This window comes from Leucopleurus acutus (assembly GCF_964270905.1).
Source record: "Leucopleurus acutus genome assembly, chromosome: 5".
Classification (NCBI taxonomy): Eukaryota; Metazoa; Chordata; class Mammalia; order Artiodactyla; family Delphinidae; genus Leucopleurus; species Leucopleurus acutus.
The window spans coordinates 115969677-115986269 of NC_139147.1; the positions used below are offsets into that span (position 1 = coordinate 115969677).

Below are 16593 nucleotides of genomic sequence, written 5' to 3' on the forward strand. Positions count from 1 at the left end.
CCTGTGGTTTCAAAGGCCCACTTTGGCTGTTAGTTTGTGGTCAGTAGGACCATGAAGACATTTTCTAAGTCATGCTGCTTTTTCTACCTCTTTCCAACTATAAACTCAGGCTTGGGTATGTGCCTAATTCCACATCAGGACAGGAATATTCAACTGATGAAATCTAATTACATTTGCTTCCCAACTAAATTGTATATCACCTTCCCCTCTTGTGAGGGAAACAGCCCCTCTTGGGTCCTTGGGAGCTGATTATTGCAAACCTAATTGATTTGCAGCATTTCATTAATAAAGTTAACTAAAACTAATTATACATATTGAATAAGAGTTTCCTGTGAAATGAATTATTCTATTTAGCTTAAGGGTTCTTTTTTTTTTTTTTTTTTTTGCGGTATGTGGGCCTCTCACTGTCGTGGCCTCTCCCGTTGCAGAGCACAGGCTCCGGACGCGCAGGCTCAGCAGCCATGGCTCACGGGCCCAGCCGCTCCGCGGCATGTGGGATCTTCCCAGACCGGGGCATGAACCCGTGTCCCCAGCATCAGCAGGCGGACCCTCAACCACTGCGCCACCAGGGAAACCCCAAGGGTTCTTAATTGTTAGAATAAATTGCTGAGAAGGATTGCAGCATTACTTTCTCTTGAGATATATATATATATATATATATATATATATATATATATATATATATATATATATATATATATATGTCAACCAATATGGATTGATGGATGTTTACACCATAGAAACTGATAAAAGAAAAAAAAATAAATATGAAGGTTAAAGATATCAAAACATACTCCTAAGAAGATAAAAATCACAAAATAGATTACACATAGATCTCTTCATTTTAAGATGTCAAATTAGATCTGTTACATTTGTCATATAAAGGAAACTGAAGTCAATTTTTAAATTTATTGACATTTATTATTTTATTCATAGTAAATTTTTCCTTCACTTAATGGGTTCATATTATATTTCTCACTCTTTAATTCAGATGCTATGTGTCTAGTTCATTGATCTAGTTAAATCAACATTCTAGCAGAAATCCAGAGGGAGCCTATACTAACTACTTCAAATGCCCCAAACCAAGCAGGTGCATTGTGGGCCAGTACTTCTCACAGGGCCATTTCCAACATTCCCTATTTGTTCAGTTGTGTATAGATAAATATGTTCTATGTAAAATGAAGATGAGCATTCATTAATGGTTTAGAATTGAATAAAATATGGCTGGGCCATTAGTGTTACAGAATAAACTTCTATATCACATAAGAAGCTATGGTCATCAATGACTCAAATTTGCATTGCTTTCACACTGCCAAAGCAGGTTGGATTTCCTTCTCTGCATTGTTAAGGAAGATACTGATTTGTTTTATCCTCCTGCTCTGTACACTGACCGCACTGGAGGGACCAAGAGGCAGCAAAATGCCCATCGTGTTCTTGTTCGTTGGCCTGGAGCATCACTGAGGAGCCAGGGTTCAGACTCTAGGTCAAAAGACAGCCCTACCCACTGCTTGGTTTTATCTACAGTGGCTTTGTTTGCTTTTTATGGTGGCCCATGCTGTGTGCAGAAGTATTTTGGCTTTGCCTGGATAAGAGGAGAAGGAAGGCTGCTCCTGATTGGATTTTGGACTTGCGGTATGACATTGCTCCTGTTGTCTCACAGATGCCCAGGGAGAGTCCAGTATTTTGTTCCAAATCTGGAAAGATGCCAAAGACCTAGTTCCAGATAACTGGTTACCTTCTGCCAGGTCTGCACTGTACTATTACATTTCTGAGATATCTTAGATCTTCCTAGAATTAAAAAAAAATGACTCCTATATATCCAAATCATCTCAAGATTCTTAAAAGGAATGACTAGCTAGTTGAAGGGAGAGGAGGACAGCACTTTTGGTACTAGTGAAGAGTTCTTCCTGCCGGCAAAACAGAACCTCTAAATTTAGAGGCTAATTCTCTGAGCTCTTTTAATTGTTAAAAGTATTAATAGTTGTATGTTGAGCATATCTAGCTATATTATTTAAACCTAGGAACAATGTTACTGTAGATAAACTGTGTGAATAATAGGTTACTTGGAGTAAACCTGTTATTCTATAAAGAAAGCTATTTTTTGGTTTATTGAAGAAAAAAGAAAAAGCTCCACAAGTGGCTAACCTTTACTTTGCCTTTTTTTCATTGGTAAGACTCGGATTCATATTTAACAGTTCCAAACTGGGTCCAAACTTCTATTATTTATGCTTTCACTGAAAAATGATACTATTAAATCTGTAAAGGGAATATTGGCTGGATATTTATATGCCTTTTTCACAGCTAGTTATATAGCTATCTCAAATCCTTGATACTTCAGTAACTCAAAGATAAACTTGTTTTTAATTTCTTGCCTTGTGTAATGCACAACCGTTAGTCCAGGAACCAAATTTAATTGAATTACTAGGTATAAGTGACTGGAAAGTAAGTGAGACTGATGTTAAATAACAGGATCGTATTAGTGGAAAAATCGTGACTAAGAAGTTTAAGAATACACTGTAAAAGGGGGTGATTATATTAATTAAAATGATAAACAAAATATTGTTATCTGTGATACATACAATTTTGAAATCAAAATACTGCACATTTCCATAAAAAAAGATAAAAAAATAAATGATCTAATAGTTATTTTGCTTGGCTCTCCAATTGCTGAAAAAATGTAAATCAACTTTAGTTTAAAGTCAGTATCATTGAGACACATCTATCATTGTAGGAAAAATAAAATCTTACAGAATATCAACAATAAAGAAAAAATATTGGCCTTAAAAATGATCCTACATCTTTTCTAGTTTTTTCTTACTTGGAGATGTCAATGATTCAGGTAAAAAAGCCAACAACCGTGTATTAGCTCAACATAATTGTGTGTACCACTTTTCACAATTTTTAAGGAAATGAAAACCTCTAACTTTAGAAGAGTACATAAAATATTTAAATAAATATTTAAGTAAAACATTTAATTCCACATATTTTAACAGGCAAATAAATAGGAAAAAGGAAAAGGGGCTTGTGAGAAGTAACTATACACCAGATAACCTACAACTGAGAAAACTGGAATTTAAAAAATATTTTAAAATTTCCAAATAAGTATAAAAGAGCACAAAACTTTCTTGCCAAGTAGCAGTGGAAGTCCACTGCATTATTAATAGTTTGTTTATGATAGTATTATCTAATAGAACTTTCCACAGTGATAGAAATGTTCTATATCTGTGCCATTCAATACAGTAGCCACTAACTACATGTGTCTATTGAGAACTTGAAATGTGGCTAGTACAACTGAGGAACTCGGTTTTTAATTTCATTTGTCATAATTAACTTAAATAGCCACATGGGGCAAATGGTTACCAAAGATTTTAAGCTACTGAACATATTCTTTATTCTATGTCCGAACCAGGTTTTCCCATTTTTCATAAGTAGATTTCAACCTAAATATTTTTGGTTCAATAAAACAAGCTCTGAAATGCTGTTTACACATTACTGGTTTAAATCAATAAGAGATCAAAGTTCTGTAGTTGTAAGTTGGTGAAAGTTTTAAAGTGACAATACAAAGTTCAGAAGGCCCTTGGAAAACACTTTTTGTATTTCAATATAGTGACCATGGATTGGGATGGGGCCTTGAAGATTCTTTCACAGGAAACCAAAGGCAAAGTTGCTAGTTAGTGGCAGAATTGGTACGGCATTAGTTCTTTAACAAAAAAAAAAAAAAGTCTTAGAATTAAGTATGTTTTGCTCATTCATTTGAACCTTAAAGTTTTGAAAAAGTTTAAAAGTTTACACAATGTTTTTGTTCAGTGTTTTCTTATTTGTAAGCAAAATGTCACAGTTATTTGGAAAATTTTGCTACAAATACGGGAATGTTAATCAGAAACCGATGGGGCTTCCAAAATACAGAAGAGAGGATGGTCTAAGAATCATTTCCAGTAGGAGCCCCCCATATTGCTGTCCCGATTCTTCTGCCCTAAGGCTGATGGGGTGTTACAGACAAAGAGTTCCTTCTGATCCGTATTCTTAGGATGCAAAAGAAAGCTTCCTGTCTTGGTGTTTTCCTAACTGATTCAATAGATTTTAATGTACGTTTTCCAGAGCTGGATTTTTGCTGAAAACATGCACAGCTCAGCTTCCTAGGTTTAACTACACCTCACAAAAAAACCCCTAAAGATTTCCAGTGGCAGAACTCTGTAGAATGTTACTAGTTTTGTCTCCAAGATTAAAGCGGTCCTAAATAGTTTCCTAACACCACTGTGGAGTGCCTTCCAGCAAGTGTTTCCTACTTGTCAATCAAAAAGACTAGTCACCTCTAACATATGTAACCCACCACCTATCTTATCTACCTTCTACTCTGATAAAATGCAATCACAACATGTTCAGAATGGGACAAGCTACTCTTTTCATTCTCCTTGGAGGAACTAGGGAGTGTCTCCCCTGTTAGTTTGGGAAGCTGAGGGCTTGTTCTTTGAGCTGAATTTACGTCAGGAGAAAAAAGTCCTGCTAGCCGGGTAAATCCAGGAGTGTTTTTATGAAAAATATCATTTAGGCCTATGTGATAGGAGTTGGACCAACAGAGCAGTCTCTAGCTGCCCTCTGAGGTTCTGAGTGTAATGGCCCGCCGTGCGACTCCACAGGACTCACATCTACCAGGGGGCTAACCTGCATGGGAATTAAAGGGTACCTCTATATCCAATTTCAGAGCCCCTTTTCCTATGTCTTACTGGAGTAAGGGAGACTTTTGTAAGAATAAGACTCTGAGACATTCGGGTTTTCTGAAGGTGAGCAGGTAGTTTCAAGGTTTATGGTGTTTAGACATATACCCGCCTCTAGAAGTGAGTGCTGGGGCATCACAGAGCCCCGATTCCCCATTTGGTGGCCCATGAGAGAGCACAGTCATTTTCCTCCTGGCCCTGCTAAAGCCCTACGTAGCATGGAACGCACTGCTCAGAGCAATCGCCTATGACCATGAGGAGATCCTCGCCAAGGGTTTGCACATCTCTCACATGGTTTATCATCAATACATGAATATCTTGGTAATTCTGAGACTGTTTATATTGAAAATCATATTAATGTATATGTTCTTAAGCTGTATATTGGAAGGGATGGGGTAAGACTGGAACTTCATTCTTTTCTGCCTCCTCTGTTTCTGTCACCTGACAATGGTATATGTGACTTTTTGTGCTACCTTCACTGTTGACATGTTAGAGAAAACTACTGACAGACACAGCATTATAGGTGTAAGACATTTACCTGGATGCAGACCTTCTGGGATGGCTTCAGTGACTTATTCAGATAAAACCTCAGCCATTTTAGACCAACTTATCATGTATTAAATCTGGAAAGAAAAAAAAGATTAATGAGATTCACTGAATATGGTCAGATTTTAATTTTCTAATTTATAAAATAAGCATTAACACTACATCTTAAGAAAGTTTTTGAAGGTAATGAAGCCATCTGGTTGACATCAAGAACATATTCTTCCTTATATAGACTTGGGCTCCGCTGAGTGGCTGACCTGGTCCTGTTCCTGCTTATAGTCGACATCTTCCCTCACACCCTTTTACATGAACGCTAGAGAAGGAGAAAAAGACTGTTTCTGGGTCAAAAACAGTGCAATCTTCTAAGGCATTTCTGTAGACATAACTACTAAATATAAGAAATATCCTAATAGATTAGATTTTTACTTGTGAATTTACATTTAAACTTTGCTATGATTCTAGAGCTTATACAAGTGTTATTGTACCATAATTTTGAAAAAGAATCTTTTAAAAAGATGTTTTCAGTTTTAATCTTTCATTGCGGTAATAGATGCATGTGATATAAGTGTCAACTTACAGAAACATATAAAACAAAAGTACACGTCTCTTAACTCTGTCTCTCCAGATCCACTTCCCAGAGATACTTACTACTAATAGTTTCTTACCCCTCTAGGACTTTAAAAAATGTATATACATGCATATAAATGTGTATATGCATGTTTTTTCATTTTATACATTATATGTTCTGTGCCTTGCTTCCTTTTTTTTAAACTTAATAATATGCTAGCAGAACTTTCTATATCAGTATACATAAATCTAACTCATTCATTTTAATAGCTATATAGTATTCCATTCATTGCACTGAAATATGATAATTTATTTAACCAGCCCCTATTATGGGCTGTAAGGTTGTTTTTTTTTTTTCCAATTTCCCTTTTTGGATGCTTAAAAAAAGCCCAATGATCATATTTATACATATGCATTTTTGTACTTATATGATTATATCAGTAGAATAAGTTCCAAATATAGTTGTTGATGCAAATTGTTTATACACTCTAAGTTTTTGAAAGATACTTACAAAATGTCCTCTATAAAGGTTACATGAATTTATGATACCAAAAATCTGGCTTGTATCAAATCTTAAATTTTTTTCTGGCTGATAAGTGAAAAGTATATGTTTGTTTTGGTTTGCATTTTTTTAGTTATGAATGAGGTTGAGCTTCTTTCTGTTTTCTTATTTTTTGTAGTCATTTTTCTACTAGTTTGCCCAGTCTTGGCCTTTGCTCATTTTTCCATTGGGTTGTTCATTGTTTCTCATTTCAAAGAGCTCATGTTGAAAATGGGCGTTTTACATGTAATGTGGGGCAAATAGCTTTCCCAAGTTCTTGTTTATCTTTTGACTTTGTTTATGGTGCTTTTTAATATACAACCATTTCAGTTTTTTTTTTTAATGTAGCCAAATTCATCAATATTTTTCATTATAGATTTGGGGACTTTTTTAAGTAGGAAATTTTTTAAAGTTAAAGAGTTATTCAAGAAGACTGTGTAGAGGTTGGTTTTTTTTTTTTTTTAAACAACAATGTACACCAGCTTTACTATCACATTGTGATAACAGGAGATATAGGAGAATTTTGGCATTAGAAGTATCTATTTTTATCCCAATTTTTTGGTGATTTTGTTGTTATAGCAAAGATTTTCCCATTAGATGATTCTTCCTATAAAATACCACTCTGGTGTAAAATCTGTGGATTCTTGTAAGGCTCTAGTGTACCTTAGGGACAAAAAAAAAACAGAGACAGGGCTGACTTGCCAGTATCATTCTCCAGAGGGTTAACAGTAGCGTCTACAATCTGAAATCTAGAGTGAGTTGGAAGGAAAGGAAAAGAAATTCCAAGATAAACAGCAAGTATGAAGTATAATAGAGGTTCATTATAGGAAATTTTGAAAGCCCATGCAAAAAAAAAGGGGGAAAGAAAAAAGTCACCTTTGATCTTAGCCTTGATCTTAATAATCCTCAAAAGCATTTAAGATTTGTTATATATTTTTCCTAGTATTTTTTATCTGTTCCGCAAATATGCAGGCATTTAAAAAATATATCAGTGATTTACTCACAAATCAGTGCTAATATAACTAAACTATTTTCATTAGAATACCAGTGACCCAAGTAAGACTTTAATGGCACCTTGACAAGAATCTATCAAACACATACACACACACAGGCTCTCACTCGATTTATGTTTTATATGTTGCTATATTTACTTGTGATTATCTTTCCTTGTCACTAAATGTTTTAAAATATATTTATATAAAAATATATAATGACTATATAATGTTTCATCATATGGCTTAATGTAATGGGAATTTAAAAGAGTAGCTTTGTATTTCTCTCAAAAATCCATTCTGTTAACCCAGTAGATCAAACACTAGGACACATTCAGGAAATCATTACGTAGGAATCACATCAGATTCTTTTCCATTCCTGATAAAGTGGCAGTAATTAACTGTGTGAAGGTTAAGTGCTGGAAGACATCATGGTACAGTGTGTTTTATGTGACATGACATCATTTGAATGGAAAGAGAATTAGATTATTAAAGCTGGGTTAATGGACCCTTCTTGTTCTAGCAGCATCCCACATGATTCAGAAGCATGTAAGATGCATTTGAACTGTATAACAAGAAGAGTTTGGGTCAAAAAGTGAAGAAAAGTGTGTGTGATAATAAAATTGTAAACGAATGAAGTTTACTAGAAGAAATGCTGTGAGATTTTTTTTTTCAATTTATTTAGGAAAAAACCTGGTGCAGATTATATTCAGCCACAGTCACAGATATTTGGGGTTAGTGAGACAAGCAGGACTCTAAAGGGTCATAAGAGAATCACTAGGACGTTATCATTTATTAGCACTAAGAAACTCTGCCTACTAACATGCAGGATGTCTCCTGGGCACGAGTTTCCTTGCTACTTGGCTTTATGGCACCGCTGGGTTGATTTCGCCCTCAGCCATAACTTACAAGGGAGACGCTGTACTGTTAGCACTGCCGGAAGTTCTAGATCTAAGCAGCAGCTGGTGAAATTCTGTCTGCTAAGCATGTCCCTTTATCACGGAGAAAATCATGGCTGCTCAGTCCCGTTGACACACCTCTTCTCTCAAACATGATTACAGGGAGCCCAGACTCACCTCAATTTTTTTTTTTTTTTTTTTGCGGTATGCGGGCCTCTCACTGTTGTGGCCTCTCCCGCTGCGGAGCACAGGCTCCGGACGCCCAGGCTCAGCGGCCATGGCTCACGGGCCCAGCCGCCTCTGCGGCATGTGGGATCTTCCTGGACCGGGGCACGAACCCGTGTCCCCTGCATCGGCAGGCGGACTCAACCACTGCACCACCAGGGAAGCCCATCACCTCAATCTTTTGACCAACATCAGTGAGGCCCTGTCAAAGCAATAGACATTTGACCAGATCCAACTGACAACTCTCAATCTATATGCATTGGGAGAAATCTTTCAGAGACTAAATCATCTGGGGAGTCGTTGGCTTAAAATAAGTCACCCTTGTTTGCAGACTGACTGATTAGTAATTATATTCAGCTAAAGTTTTGTAAACTATGCCTATAGGTAAATAAGTGTTTATATTAAAAGCTGAAAGAGTGATATATAATTTGAGTTGGAAAGATGAACAGTTTATATATGTAGGAAATGGCTTGTTTAATTCAAGTACTTTTAAAAAAAAAAAGTTCATCAGAACACAAAACAGTAAGGAAAAAAAGTAAATTTCAGGTAAGTTATGGGAAAATAGAGATATCAAACCTTAAGTTTTAAATAATGGGCTCTCATAGTTTTCATATTTTTTTCCCAACTAAAGAAGGAATTTCTAGAATTCTTCATTATTGCAGTTAAAGGTAAGATGACAGGCAAATGTTAAACAAAATGGAGGACATCTTGTTTTTTGCTATGAGGGAAACAGAACTTGATTTCCAGTTATAACTTTAAATAAATTATCAAATAATTAATTGGCCTTCAAAAGCAGGCAGCCTAGTGTAGAGCAGACAGTGTGGGTGGTGGCTCAGAGCACAGTAATCAACATTTGTGTTTAAATCTTGACTCTACCAGTTACCACATCTGGGTAAGTTACTTATCTCATTATTACTCAGTATCCCAATCTATAAGATGGGGATAAGGCAGTGACTATTATATAGGGATGTTGTGAGGATTAAATAAAACACAGTATTTAAAGGCTGAATATTGTTTGGCACATTGTATGTGCTCAATAAATGTTAGCTTTATTAAATTTGTTTATTAAAAAGCCAAGGAAAGAACCTCTAGGTAATCATTCTGAACAAGCCAGAGGTACTGTCCACTTGTACTTCTCTAGCTTTAATGTGCATTTGAATCACGTGGGGATCTTGTTAAAATGCAGATTCTAATTCAGTGAGTCTGGGTGGGGTCTGAAAGTGTGCATTTCTCATAAGCTTCCAGGTGATACCCATGATGCTAGTCTCTGGACCTGGACACTTGAGGTAATTATGGAAGATTGGTTCTAATTTGTAATAGATGTGGTGGTTCTCTATAGGGGGAAATGGGGAAAGGAGGAAAAAGGGAAGTGTAGACATATGTACAGATTTAAAATGCTCCCCAGGTGATTGTCATATGCTTGCCTTACCTGCTCTCTAAAGTCTGAAGAACCGCTGATTTGATATTTCAACCTTTTATTCTTTTTCATTTCTCCTTTTCTTACTCTTTTCTCTACCTTGCCCTTGCCATTACAGCTTTAGACTAAAAAAATGGTATTAATACTTAGTTCCTCAATTAGTAAGACTAAAGCATCAATTTTAAGTCATTTTATTGTGTGTAATAGGAAGTGGTTTCTCTCTAACATTTCCCTTCTACAATATAGGGATCTGAAAATGTATTTTATGTTTTCCATAGCTTTAGCCAAAAACAAACAGGCAAGAAAGTGACTTGTGGAGCATTTAGTAACAGAATACAAGGATGCAGTTGGGTGTGGTGCATACAATCAAAGGAGTTATAACCCCATGGGGAAAGGAAAGTTGTAGTGGTTATTATGGAAGTGGCTAGAATCAAACAATGTAACCACATTAGACATTCCACCTAGTCTGAAAGGTAGGAGGGAGGAGGGTTGTTTCTAAATGGCTTCCCACCCCAGTGGCATTGAGATGATTAGAGAGACCCATATCTAAATATGTACTTAGCTTGACCAACATCTCTCTAGGGCAAAGACCATTTTTATACTTTGGTGTGTCCTCAGGGCCTAATATCACTCAGATCCATTGAATTCCCTCTAAGTATCTTCTACTACTGTTGATATATTTCGTAGATATAATTCTTCATTTTCCAAGGTAGATAAGAGGAGCTCTGATTAATATAAAATGGGAAATAGCCAAAGAAAACTTAGAGGGGAAATTAGCAATCATTAACTCTCTTTAAAAGTGCAGAACCAAATGTGTATTCTCTACTATTCTTAGTCTGAAGTTCACTAGTCAAAGTACTTTAATTCATTGATCTAAATGAGATTTTAACACCATTTGAAGAACAAAGCAGCATGTATGTATATAAAATGAACAAGAAATCCCATAAAAGTTGACCCAAACTGAATGATTATTAATTCTATGATTTTAAGTTTTAAGGACACCTAGAATTGGGACTTGGAATGTGAAGGCACAATGAGATTATAAAAAATAAAGCATGTCTATTTCTTACCCATTTTTCCAACTTGTGTTAGAAAAGTAATTAAATACGAGATTGGCAACACAATTTAAAATATTTTTGAGTATGGGAAGAAAAATCAAACCATAATGGGCAGATTCTAGACACTTATTTCTACTTAAGACATTTAGATGATACACCTATTTAGGAACCAGACAAACAAAAATAAACTCTTCTAAATTGAGCTATAAAAATAATGTATCAATAATATAAAGCAGCTGTACAGCATTTACAGTATATAGTACATTCTTCGTTAGTAAAATACTTTGAAAGAAATTTTGGTTTTCATATTCAAGGGAATTTTTTTCCCTCTGTGATCATCTACTATCAAGAGAAAGAATCAAAATCAGATAGAAAAACTTTCAATGTTAATACAACCACAGTTAAGATTCACTTATCATTTTTATGATTGTTATAGATATATATTTCATTTTCTAATCGTCAAATTTGTCATTAACTACCAACGAACAAAACATCTGGCGAATTTATAGCTCTTTAGATAATTTTTTTGCTGTGATTTATTTTAGATGTATTTTAGAGCTTTAATAGGATAATGGTAGTCATTTGCCAAATCATTTGAATAGTACCTTAAATCCCTATAGATACTCCTAGATTTAAGATGGCTTTGTGTATTAAGCCACTGAAAAGTTGAGTCTTAGTAGCTAAAATTCATATCATGATGAAGAATAGAAAATGTAAAGTGATAGCTAAATTAAGGCTGGAAATGGAACAAAATTTACTTTTGCTTGTGGGAGCTTTATAGTATACTGTTTTAATAAACACTTACATGAAGAGAAACACATGTTATCCAATGACTTCAGGCAATTTTGAAAGAGAAAGCTTATAAGCATTTTGAAGAAAATAATAGTACTTTCCAGTGGTGATGAGTTGGAAAGCTGATTTTTCCAATTTGCTAGATAACATGGGAGAAGAGTGTTCCTAACCCAGCCTTGGATACTTTGTCATATTTTGTTGCTCTGGCTCTATATTTGTTTATTGCCACAGGCTGTCTTCAAGACAGCTTTTTAATTTTCACAACACTTGGATTTACATCAAACTTCTAAATAAATTTCTTAATTTGCTAGCCCACTTGGGAGAATCTCTGGCGTTGCTCAGTCATGACTGAGCAGGAAAAGGACCCAGTAAACTAGCGAGCTTGGGGCTGAAGACCAGGAGCCTGTGTCAGGCAGCGAAAACATCTAAGTGCGATGGGACTTGATCTTGGTCCCCGTAACAAATTTAAGAGCAAAATACAGCAACTATCAGCTGCATGAAAAGGACAGTGTGACAGCACAGATAAAACTATGGGAGACGTGCACCACGCATTTTAACTGTGAGTTTCAAACTCCTTCTCAGCTAAGTATTTTACCTGGGCTTTGGGTAAGGAGCAGATTAAATTTTGCTTTCATTATTTTCCCTCTAGCATAGTGTAAGCAATTAGTCATAGTAACAACAACAACAGTTATAAACAACAGCAGCAGCAGCAGCAGCAGCAAAATCACCCCAAATTATATACAGGTGTACCCACACAGTTCTTACCCAAAGTAGGAAAAGAAAAAACGAAGAAGTAAGAAACCTGAACAATTCACAAAGTCACGATTTGAACACTGAAGCAGGGCGAGAGAGTGATGGGAGAGATTGAAGCTCAGAGCTCTTGGGATGCAGAGCGTTGCCAAAGCAACAGTGACTGAAAGACACTTTATAAAACTCAAGGAAGACAAGTCTTCCTTTGGCCTCAGTGGAAGAAAACCAGTTTTCTTCCGAGCTGGATGATGGAGCAGTTTATTCAGTTTAAGATCAAAGAAGAACCGAGCTAGAAATCAAGGCCTCATGATGGGCACAAAGAACAATGAAGTCAGGGGAAAAAAAGGGAGAAAAAGAGTAGATAACAGACTTGACACTAACAACCATGAAACTTTAACAAATGTTGAGATCTAGCAACTTGGGGCCACTCCCTGAGCCTTAAGCCAGGTTGTAGGAATTGCCAACTCTAATTTGGGGGATGGACACTTGGACCTAATGATTTTCCAGACAATTTACCAGGAGAGCTATTTAGACAGTTTTGAGGACCACAGACATGGGCTATAAAAGGGTAATTATTTTAGGCTTTTATTTTTTTTAAGCAATAACTAGGAAACAAAAGGAATCAAGGAATTTTATCACTGGAGGGAAACTTGCAGGCGGGGGCTTGAGGTTCAGAGTTGTGAAATAACTCTAACAGCACATGGCCAGTTAAGTGGGAGTGTCCATTCCCAGCTCTCTGTGCTCCCCTGCTCCTGCACTGTCTTCCAAAAGGGTGGTGGACTCCACCACAGCCTGAGGAAAGATTATCCACGTGGTGGGGCCTTTAGAGCTAGGGAAACACTGCAGGGGACAAGGGAAACAGACAGTTTCCTTTTTTGAGAAGACTTATAAAGGTGTTACTGCTTATGCTAAGGAGAATAAACCGTGGAGACCCAGGATCCTTGGGTGGTAACTACCAAGAGAATCATGTTGGGGATGAGGCACCTTTAAGAGGAGATATAAGTTGCTCAAAAAAGTTATGAAACAGAGAAGCAGGGTGCCAGATTTCCTCCCTGCCTCATTGTTACTTTCTCCTCCAGGAATGACACTGGGAGTAAACGCAGCAGGTCGAAAATGTGATCCCAGCGGAAAGTGAGCGCCCAAACGTTCACCAGGAAGAGAGGGCTCCAGAGGGCCACTAGTGAGTGTTTGATTCTTAATGAAGCCATCAGCAAACAAAGATTAGGTACAGAGGCCCCAGATGGGTTCAATAGCCAGGTCTCTAATGGGGGCCCAAAGTCAGGGCAGGAGATGCTTCTGGAGACGAAGCATCTGGCACTTTGGAGAGATTGGGCTGGATATTTAAGAGAATTGGAGAATGGGGTGCTAGGTAGAGAGGTGGATGAAGGGAAGGGGCCAGCAAGACGTTCTGTTCAGTCTTGGAAGCAGAAGAGCTTCTCCTAGAATCCCCCTCAGTTACAAACGTGCCCTGGCCAAAGCTGTGGGGATTGGGGTGTGGCGAAGCCCCGGGTTTTCCCCTCCCCAATTAATTCGATGTGGGCACGGCGTCCTGTGCCAAGGACCCACCGATATGGTTTGCAGAGAGGGGTATGGGGGAGGTGAGCTGTGTTGGTGCGAGGCCTGGGAAGGCAGGGGACGGACACTCAACTTCACTTTTAGAAGTGGCACAACTTTTAAATGGACGCCCCGCGGAGTCATACACTCAGGTCACATTTAAAAGACAAGAGTTAGCTAAAAGCGTCGGGAAAAAGTTTACTTGGCTGCATCCCATTTCTGCAGATTCCTTGCTTGTACTCGATAGAGTTGTGTCAAATCGGAATGAAATTTCTGGGGCAGGCGGCAAACAAGCTCAAATTGTTTCTTCCCAACTCAGACACCCCTCCTCTGATTTGGGGAAGGGCCTCCAGCTCGGGGTGGGCGCCGGTTGGAACTAAGCTCGCTCTCGCCTTCGTCCCCGGGAGCCTCCCGGCACAGCGCCCGCAGTTCACACCTCGGCAGGAAACTGACTACCCTCGTCCCCAGCCCCCAAGCCCGGCAGGGCAGTCCGCGCCACTCACCGCCACTCGGGACGCTGCGCCCACGTCCGGCCGAGCTGGTGGCGCTGGTGCGCCCTCACTGTCGGGGTCCGCTCGGGTTCCTCCCCATGGATCGCCGCCTCGGGCCGGCAGAGCTGCTAGTCTTGCGTCCGTCCAGGCGCTCAGTCACCCACTGCCTGGGGCCCTTGGCTGACAGGCGCTGGAATCATTCACTACGAAGGCAGCTACAAATTTATAGCGAGGGGCGTTGCTGCTTCGAGGGTTCCAGGGGCGAGGCTGTGTTTTGAACTCCCTCCTCCTCCGCCCCGCCCGGGAGACCCTCTCGGCCCAACCCCCTTTCCTCTCCAGATGCTGACGGAAGCGGGATGATGCCACAGTCACCCCACTGTCACTTATTAGATCTGAGTACCAGCCCCAGAGCCCGGCATTGGGGGAAGGAGTGGAGAAATGGAAGAGAGCTGCGGTTGCAGGAGCAGCTTTTCACACCGAGATCATTCCTCTACTTTTTTTTTTTTTAAACTTGGGAAACTTCTAAGGACTAATTAGGGGACTTCTTTCTCTTCCCTGGGAGTAACTCAAACTTTGACAATACCATTGTGGATCATAGATCCATAGATTAATCTCAGGGTTGTTACAGAGTGAATGGGTGGACATTCATTTCCTCCTAACGGACGTGCTATTGGAGTTACATTTTTTTTTTAATGTAAAAATAGAAAAAGTTAAAAAACAAAGTATGACCGAATATTTAAGGAAGAATTAATATAAATTCTTCCAAAAACACAAAGGAGGAAGTATCACTTTCCAACACACACTATGAAGCCAGTATCACCCTTATTCCAAAACCAGATGAGACGTCAGGAGAAAAGAAAACTACAAATCTTCCATATGAATGTAGATAAAAATCCTCAGCAAAATATTAACAAATCAAATCCAGTAACATATTAAAAGGATAATACAGTATGACCAAGTGAGATTTATCCAAGTAATGCAAGATTAGTTTACCAAAAATCAATTGATGTAATATACCATATTCATAAAGGACAAAACCCACAGGATCATCTTAATGAATCAGAAAAGGATTTGACAAAATCTGACACTTTTTCATGATAAAATCATTCAGCAAACTAGGAATAGAAAGGAACTTCTTCAAACTGTAAAGTCTGTCTATGAAAACTCACTAACATCATACTTAATGTTGAAAGATAATGTTTTTGCTTCTAAGATCAGGAAAAAGACAAAGTTATTTGCTTTCAACGCATCTATCAAACATTGTACTAGAGGTTCTAGCTGGGGCAATTGGACAAGAAAAAGAAATGAAAGGCATCCAGATTAGAAAGGAAGTGAAACTATTTTTATGTGCAGATGACATGATCTTGTATTTAGAAAATCCTGAGAAATCAATAAAAAGCTATTAGCGCTAATAAATGAGTTCAGAAAGTCTTCATGATACAAGAAGAGTATACAAAATCAGTTGTATTTCTATACATCAGCAATGAGCAATCCAAAAATGAAATTAAGAAAAAACTGCATTTACCATAGATCAAAAATATTAAAATACTTGGGAATAAATTTAACAAAAGGGTGCAAAACTTGTACTCTGACAACAGAAGACGTTGTTGAAAGAAATTAAGTTAGACCTAAACAAATGGAATGACATTCCATGTTCATGGATTGGAAGATTTAGTATTTAGTATTGCAATAATCTCCAAGTATTATACAGAGCAAATACAGTCCATATCAAAATCCCAACAAGCTGCTTTTGAAGAAATTAACAAGGTGATCCTAAAATTCATGTGGAAGTGCAAGGGACCCAGAAAAGCCAAAACAATCTTGAAAAAGAACAAAGTTGGAGGACTTGCCTCATAGTATCAGATATTTGGAATCATTTATCACAAGACTTTGTGTAGAAAAGCCAAAAGTAGGTGACAAATTCCAGAGTCTGTGAGTGATGTTAGGAAATGCTCCTGTGATTATTATTTAAGAATCAGGAGAGTTTTATATTTTTAAACCTATTTAGTGCTAGAAATCATTAACCATAGTCACACCTGTACTAAA

At 37.7% G+C, this 16593-nt stretch overlaps 1 protein-coding gene across 1 annotated transcript in view; it reads right to left on the reverse strand.

Moving 5' to 3' along the window:
• Nucleotides 1-14776, reverse strand: part of AGTR1 (angiotensin II receptor type 1) — a 44885-nt gene extending 30109 nt beyond the window's left edge. The window contains exons 1-2 of the mRNA XM_082839214.1: nt 14560-14776; nt 5254-5338 (exon numbers count right to left, since the gene is read on the reverse strand). The gene's annotated coding sequence lies outside the window, so the exon portion shown is untranslated. The remainder of the gene's footprint in view (nt 1-5253; nt 5339-14559) is intronic.
• Nucleotides 14777-16593: the final 1817 nt, after the last annotated feature.